Source organism: Balaenoptera physalus (genome assembly GCF_965194825.1).
Source record: "Balaenoptera physalus genome assembly, chromosome: 1".
In the NCBI taxonomy this organism is placed as follows: domain Eukaryota; kingdom Metazoa; phylum Chordata; class Mammalia; order Artiodactyla; family Balaenopteridae; genus Balaenoptera; species Balaenoptera physalus.
Genome location: NC_138882.1, coordinates 125,208,566 through 125,216,789, shown reverse-complemented (window position 1 = coordinate 125,216,789; position 8,224 = coordinate 125,208,566). Strand labels below are relative to the sequence as shown.

The 8,224-nt window shown below is 36.5% G+C and overlaps 1 long non-coding RNA gene across 1 annotated transcript in view; it reads left to right on the top strand.

Moving 5' to 3' along the window:
- The window catches only part of LOC309641586, a 1,028,702-nt gene that overhangs the window by 980,223 nt on the left and 40,255 nt on the right, over positions 1 to 8,224 (top strand). The window lies entirely within an intron of this gene.

Below are 8,224 nucleotides of genomic sequence, written 5' to 3'. Positions count from 1 at the left end.
TCTCAACTCGGTATCAGTCACTTAGAAATCATATCACCAGAGTTTTACACAGAGCAAAGAGGAAGAAATATTAATGAAACATAAAAGATAAAGTAAGTTTTCCCACTAGGATAGCTATTATCACAAAAAAAAAAAAAAAATGGTGGTGAGGATGTGGAGAAATTAGAACCCTTGGCACATTGCTGGTGAGAATATTAAATGACACTCTCCTTGTGGACCACGTATTATGAAAGTGTGTTACTCTCAAGTCCTCCATTGCACATTATATGGCAGCCATTTATCTTGTTCCTCAAGAGGCAGGCAGCACGTGGAAGCAACTGGTCATACATCATTTGTCATAACCAGAGAGGTAGCCATCATGTTGCTGAGCTGTGCTGAGTAGAACAATGACAGGGGACTGACATGCTTGCTGCCTGAGTTGATTCTTGATACCACAAGAAAGGGCTCCATTTACTATTGTAATCGAGATTGAATAACACTCCTTCAAAGATAAAATAATTTAGAGACATGAAAGTTTACCTTATGCTACCTGGGGACACAGCACATTTTCTATTTCCCTGGTAGAAATATTTCCTACTTTTAGAGCCAGCTACATATTTGTGGGGTTCAGTACAAAATTAAAATATGGAGACTGTTGTTCAAAATAATGGTTCTAAAATATACAGCTTTCTTTTCCTTTCCTCCAAGGTCTCTTTCTCTTGACTTGTGTTGGTGTTTATTTGCTACTTAATGTCATTCCTAAGTAGAGTAAAATTTTAAATTATTAGCATGAATTTTATTCAATTTTATATTGCACAATGCCCATTTGAAATGCAAATATAAGAACATTTAAGTCACATAGAATCGCTGAAATTACACAATTCCTATTCCATAACATGGATATGTATTTGCATTTTATTCTTACCAGAACAGTGGAAATGTTACACGAAACTAAACTATTTTCATTTCACTTCTTGATACATGCATGTTCTATCATCACTCTCTACCTCACTAAAGAGTAAGGAAGGACTGAAAGGAAAAAAGGCTATGTGTTGTCCTATATTTTAGTTTCCTTCTATGTCTTAATCATCACCACCACCTCATAACAGACATAACATTCTTACCTTGTACTCAATTTGAGACTCACTGAACTCCCACACATTATGGGTCCATCAAAATTTTGTACTCATGAGGCATCACCAAAGTTCTGTGTGAACGAGGACACAAGAAACAATAGACACATACATTGCATGTATGTGCATATTCCATTGTCCCCTCAGACTTATTTATACAAGTTCAAAGATAAAATTATTAAGAATTTCATACATCAAACTAAAAACCTTCTGCACAGCAAAAGAAACAATTCACAGAATGAGGAGGCAACTTGCAGAGTGGGAGAAAATATTTGCAAACCATTTATCAGAGAAGGGGTTAATCCAAAATATATAAGGAACTCATATAACTCAATAGCAAATCATCATCATCATCATCATCATCATCATCATCTGATTTAAAGAATGGGCAGAGGACCTGACTAGACATTCTTCCAAAGCAGATATACAAATGGCCAACAGGTACATGAAAAGATGCTCAACATCACTAATGATCAGGGAAATACAAAGTAAAACCACAGTGAGATATTCTCACATTTGTTAGAATGGCTATCATCAAAAAGACAAGAGATAACAACTGCTAACAAGGATGTGGAAAAAGGAAACCCTTGTGTACTGTTGGTGGAAATGTAAGTTGGCACAGCCATTATAGAAACCAGTAAGGAGGTTCCTCAAAAAATTAAAAATAGAGCTACCATATGACTCAGCAATTCTACATCTGGGTATATATCCAAAGGAAAGGAAATCACTATCTCAAAGTGATTTCTGCACCCCTGTATTCATTACAGTGTTATTCATAACAGCCAAGACATGGAAACAACCTAAGTGTCCATGGATAAAGAGTAATAGAATATTACTCAGCCATTAAAAAAAAAAAAAGGAAACCCTGCCATTTGTGACAACATAGATGAACCTTGAGGGTGTTTTGCTAAGTGAAATAAGTCAGGCAAAGAAAGGAATATACTATTTGATCTCACTTATATGTGGAATCTAAAAACAAAAGCCAAACTCATAGTAACAAAGAGTAGAATGGTTGTTGCCAGAGCCTGGGAGTGGAGGAAATGGGGAAATGATGGTCAAAGGGTATAAATTTCCACTTATAAGATGAATACGTTCTATTGGGTTGGCCAAAAATTGCCTTCGGTTTTTAAATAAAAATAAAAGACACATTTTTCATTTTCACCAAGAACTTTATTGAACAACGTATTCACCCTTTTGTTCCACTACCTTCTGCCATTTTTCAGGCAACTTCATAATTCCATCTTCCCAAAACCTTTTTTATCTTTTTGAGCAAAGAACTGTTCCAGGTGCCTTTTACAGTCTTCCAGGGAATTGAATTTTTTTCCATTAAGAGAATTTTGTAAAGACCTAAATAAATGGAAATCCGAAGGTGCAATGTCTGGTGAATACAGTGGATGAATCAAAACTTCCCTGCCAAGCTGTGACAGTTTCGGCCTGGTCATCAAATAAACATGTGGTCTTGTGTTATCCTGGTGGAAGATCATGTGTTTTCTGTTGACTCATTGTGGGCGCTTTTCATCAAGTGCTGCTTTCAATTGGTCTAGTTGGGAGCAGTACTTCTTGGAATTAATAATTTGGTTTTCCAGAAGCTCATAATAGAGGATTCCCTTCCAATCCCACCATATACACAACATCATCTTCTTTGGATGAAGACCAGCCTTTGGTGTGGTTGGTGGTGGTTCATTTCACTTGCCCCATGACCTCTTCCCCACGTTCCACATTATTGTACAGTATCCACTTTTCATGGCCCGCCACAATTTGTTTTAAAAATGGAACGTTTTCATTACATTTAAGTAGAGAATCGCGTGCAGAAATACAGTCAAGAAGGTTTTCTTCGCTTAATTTACGTGCAACCCAAACATCAAGGCGATTAACATAATCAAGCTGGTGCAAATGATTTTCATCACTTGATTTGGATATGTTGAGTATGTCAGCTATCTTCCGTGTGGTATAACGTTGACTGTTCTCAATTAATGTCTCGATTTGATCGCTATCAACTTCAACTGGTCTACCCGACCGTGGAGCACTGTCTAGCAAGAAATCTCCAGCACCAAACTTCACAAACCACTTTTGACATGTTTGATCAGTCACAGCACCTTCTCCATACACTGCACAAATCTTTTATTTTTGCGTTTCAGTTGCGTTTATACCTTTCTTGAAATAATAAAGCATAGTAGGCCGAAAATGTTGCTTCTTCCATCTTCAATATTAAAATGGCTACACAAAAATTCACCAATTTTGATGTCTTTTTTTAAATGCACATTGATATGACAGCCGTCACATACAACCTAACAAATTGTTTCGAATGAAGTTAAAGACAACTAAGTGCTACTAGAGCCAACTTACCAAAAAAACCAAACGAACCTTTTGGCCAACCCAGTAGGTATCTAATATTCAGCATGGTGACTACAGTTAATAATACTGTTTTATATACTTGAAAGTTGCTAAGAGAGTAGGTCTTAAATTTTCTCACCACAAAAAAAGTGTAATTATGAGGTGATGGTTGTGTTAACTAACCTTATTGTGGTAATCATTTTGCAATATATATGTGTATCAAATCACCACATTGTACATCTTAAATTTATACAATGTTCTATGTCAATTATATCTCAAAAAAAAAACTGGGAATAAATGAAGTTTAAAGGAGGCTAAAAAGAAAATCTTATTATTAGGAAATACATTCTGATAAATCAGTGATTCCGATTTTAATAGTCAACTTAAATCATGGAATTGGTTAATAGCATCAAATTAGGATTAAAGAAAGGAATAAAAATCTATTTTTGGGCTTCCCTGGTGGCGCAGTGGTTGAGAATCTGCCTGCCAATGCAGGGGACACGGGTTCGAGTCCTGGTCTGGGAAGATCCCACATGCCACAGAGCAACTGGGCCCGTGAGCTACAATTACTGAGCCTGCACGTCTGGAGCCTGTGCTGCGCAACAAGAGAGGCCGCGATAGTGAGAGGCCCGCGCACCGCGATGAAGAGTGGCCCCCACTTGCCACAACTAGAGAAAGACCTCACACAGAAACGAAGACCCAACACAGCCATAAATAAAATAAATAAATAAAATTTGAAAAAAGAAAATGCTCCCTATTAAAAAAAAAAAAAAATCTATTTTTACAAGTTGTTTAAGATCAAGACATTCACTGGCTGATGCCATATTCTATCAATCTGATTACACTATACATGAAAAGCATGCCCTATGAGGAAAAAAAAAGGGATTTCAATCCTGTGACAGTAGAGCATTAAAGCAAGTGCCAGGCCCTACTGGTCTGAGGCTCTGTGCATGAGTTGTACACCCATGACAACTTTATACAGAGCACACCAAGAGGCAAAGTGGAAAACACAAATGAGGGTATTGCCATCTCACAAAGAGTGTTACAAATGCTGTTCCTTCATTTATTTTCCAGATGTACCTCTGACATAACCTTTAGCAGGTGAAATACTAAGAATATATATTAAATATTCTTCAGGACTTAGTTTGAACAACTAAGCTCAAAATGCTCCCAATCCTTCTGCCCTTTTTCTTTAGGCTCAATTCTAGAAACTTCTGATCCACTAATGGAGCAGTCCATCCATCTTTTAATGTATGCAGTATCATAGCTCCTCTTCCCCCTTCTCATGCTGAAATCACATTTCAAGTCACCCTTTGCTTCCTTCTTTCTTTCAACCACTGCCACATTCTTTGTGAATCAAATCCCTGTCTTTCAGAAAGATTAAAATCTAGAGTAACGGAGTACCCTGACTGCCAAAATGAATCGGAAATTAATGCATAAAACACACAAAGCCAACAAGTCTGCTAGTAATTCTGACACCCCATTAACCGTATCTTAGGGTCTGGTTGCCTTCGCATATTCTCTTGGGGACAATATAGTCCTCGTTCTGCTCAAGGTGTATTGTCTTCCTTTCGTGCAAAATCACTTAGAAAAAAATTATGTAAGTGACATAGCAAAAATGATGCTGCTAATAGTAGTACAGACATAAAAACTGCTTCTGGCACATTCCTTTTACCACTCTACCTATTGTATTGACCTGCCCTATTCAGATACGTGCTTTGTAACTGAGGTGGAATATGCAGCATTTTGACAGACAGTTCATATAAAGGTACTGTAAACCTGGTGCCTGCCTGCCTTGTAGTAGAAATCATATTACCAAATTCCTAACAAGAAGCATTAGGATGCTAGAAATTGTTTTTAAAAAAAAACGTGAATGATAAAAGACGCCTTTACACAGAGCCTGAAGAACCAGTTCAAGTAACAAAGCCCTATTTTCCATCTTTTATGTAAAGCAAATGGATTAACAACTGGCACGAAGCTGAATGAACACCCTGACTCGCTGTGCCAGGCAAGCTCTCTATTGAATTGTCGGCACCAGCCATTTCTTGTGTGCAAACAGGAGGAACTTGTTCAGGCAGCAGCCACTCTGAATGGCATGTGAGGATTTAGTGAAATACATGCTCAGGACAGCTTTCTTAATCCTTGCAATTCTGTCCAACAGAGGAAATTCCAGGGCAACAGATGAAGGAAGCCTCGAGTCTTTCACTGCACACAGTCAAGTCCAGGAAAAAAAAGTTTGTGGAGCTTTGTTCTGTATTCAGTTTCTTCTCACCCAGCAAACACCACTGTTAGGAGAAAAAGTTAAATGAATGATGGTAATAAACAGGCTGTTACTAGCCACTAATTAAAGTGTCATGATGCCTCTTTAGAAATCAAAGGAGTTATCCTGCTAATGAACTAAATTAGACTGAACTAACATTCATGTTAGTTGTGTTAGGAGTGATAATGATCATGTGAGAGCTGAATATAATAATATTTCTCAGGTGCATATACTCCCATTTAAAGCAGATTCGACAGAAACATGCAAGTACCCCAGCAGCCCAATTTTGAATACTGGAGGGAATTTTTTCAGAGTAAGGATGGTAAATTAGGTCCTAGGTGAGTAATGAAAAGAGGGCTTAAAAACAAAATTCCCTACTAGAACCAGAAGTGTTAACCTGACAAACACATCCAAACTCTTTAATACTATGTATGAAATACATATGGTACTCATTTTCCCTTAAAATGAGCCATGAGAAAACACAATTTTATATTCTCAAGGCTAGAACAAGAGAAGATATGCATTGGTAATGATATTGATTTTTTTAAAAAATTCTACTGAAAGGCTGTTATTAGACATAGGTTACAGTTACAGTGAAACTGAGAGCTGCTTTTAATCCCCTGGCAGGGGAAATTTATGTTGGCTCCTTTTTGTCATTGTCAAGGTGTAGAAAGAATGAAAAATACTTTGGTGTATTTCATTATTAGTACACATGAACAGTTTGAACTCTCCATTATTGGATTGTCTTTTTTCATAGTCAGTGCCTTTTTCAGGCTCCTTTTAAAAAACTATTTGACAAGGAAAAAATAGCTTTCTTGGTTTGATATGTGAGTATATACAAGTTTGCACAAGTTTTCAGAAGAAAGGAAATGAAGAGCATGCCCTGCAAGCTTAATCATATTAACTCTGAATACAATCAGAGCTTCAAATTTTAACTGTATCTTAGTGCTAAATGTGAATGGTATACAAAGACTATCTGGAGATATTTCTTGATCTTGGACAAAATTTTTTAATAAATAAAATCTATCCCTACCCCTCAAGGTAAAATTTATATTGTATCTAAAACAATATGAAATATCTCAGCTACAGCCAGATACTGTCACCAGACCACTTTGAACATGGAATAAAACCCTTCTGAAATAAGCAATCATAGGCAATCAAAATGCTACTGGTAACATGAGGGATGTTGTCTCCCTTTTCAAGTAAGACCACAACTAAAGAAGACCACAGACTTTTCAATACACAGATGATTAAGGAGCTTCAGGATTGCTTCTTTAATATTTCAGTTCTCTAAAAGTATTGCCGTTAATAATTACAGGTAACTTGCACCTTTTATTTTCTTTTAGGGAAAAGGAGGTGACATAGGATTTTTTAAAAATTAATAATCTCACTTTTTCCATCAAGTTTAATTGTATGATATGATTATACTTTCTACACGTTTCTTCTGTGCTACTTTGTGTTGTAAGACAGGCAAGGTGAGTCAAAAAGAAAACATATTTCATGTGACTATTTGACACTGTTTGGGCCAAATTATAGAGAAAACAATGTCCTGGAAATGATTACTTTTTGTTAAACTTATGAAGTGTCAGGATAGGCCTTAATGAATCAAACAAGCACATTTTTCAGGTTAGTTCAGGAAAGGAAGGGGAGTTGTAAAAAACCACTTTTTAGATCTCAACGTTTTGTAATAGCTTTTTCCATTTTTTAAAAGGAGAATGCTGTCTCTTTAATATGCAGGTGTTTGTTCATGATGTATGTCTGTGTGAACTTAGTATGGGTTTTACCTCATCATGCTAAATGTGCAAACCAAGTGATTTTAAAAACATCTACATTATAATTCGTGAGCCTCCAGCCTGCTGTGTGTAGTCGTCAACGGTTTATAGTGTGATGTTTCCACATCAATTAAAAAAAGATGAGAGAATGGGTTAGTTGAAGAGTTTGTTTCCTTGTAATCAACTGTAAAGAGACCAAGGTCATGTAACAGATTTCTTCTTCTTTCTTTCTTAGCCAGGAAGACTATGTGAATGCAAATTGCTTTATTGGTGAAGGGAATTAAAATTATAAAAAGCCAGGCTTAAAGAAGGGCAAAATCAGGGCTGTGTCAGAGCAGGGACAATATAATTGTGGTATGGATTCCCATATGGGACTAAATTGTCTGGATTTTAGTAACATCAGCAGTTCTGTGTAGTTGCTGGAATGCAGCCAATGTGCCATATTTGCTTCATTTTTTGAGATGGTTCTGATTCTACACAACTTTAAATATGCAGACAGCTAAAATTGTTCGTGTATTTTGGTGGCACTACTCAGATACATGTCTTTGCATGTCAGGAATTTTATTTGACTATTAAGTAGGAAATGACACCAATGTGGCTTTATTTTTCTAAGTGAAATACCATTTATTATCATTTCTATCTAGGCTCTAAAATCTTCCCAGTAGGGAAAAAAATACACTCTTCTATGAGTACATATCAAGGTTGTCTTCCTTTACAGTGTACCATTCAGTAAACCTGTTTCGTAG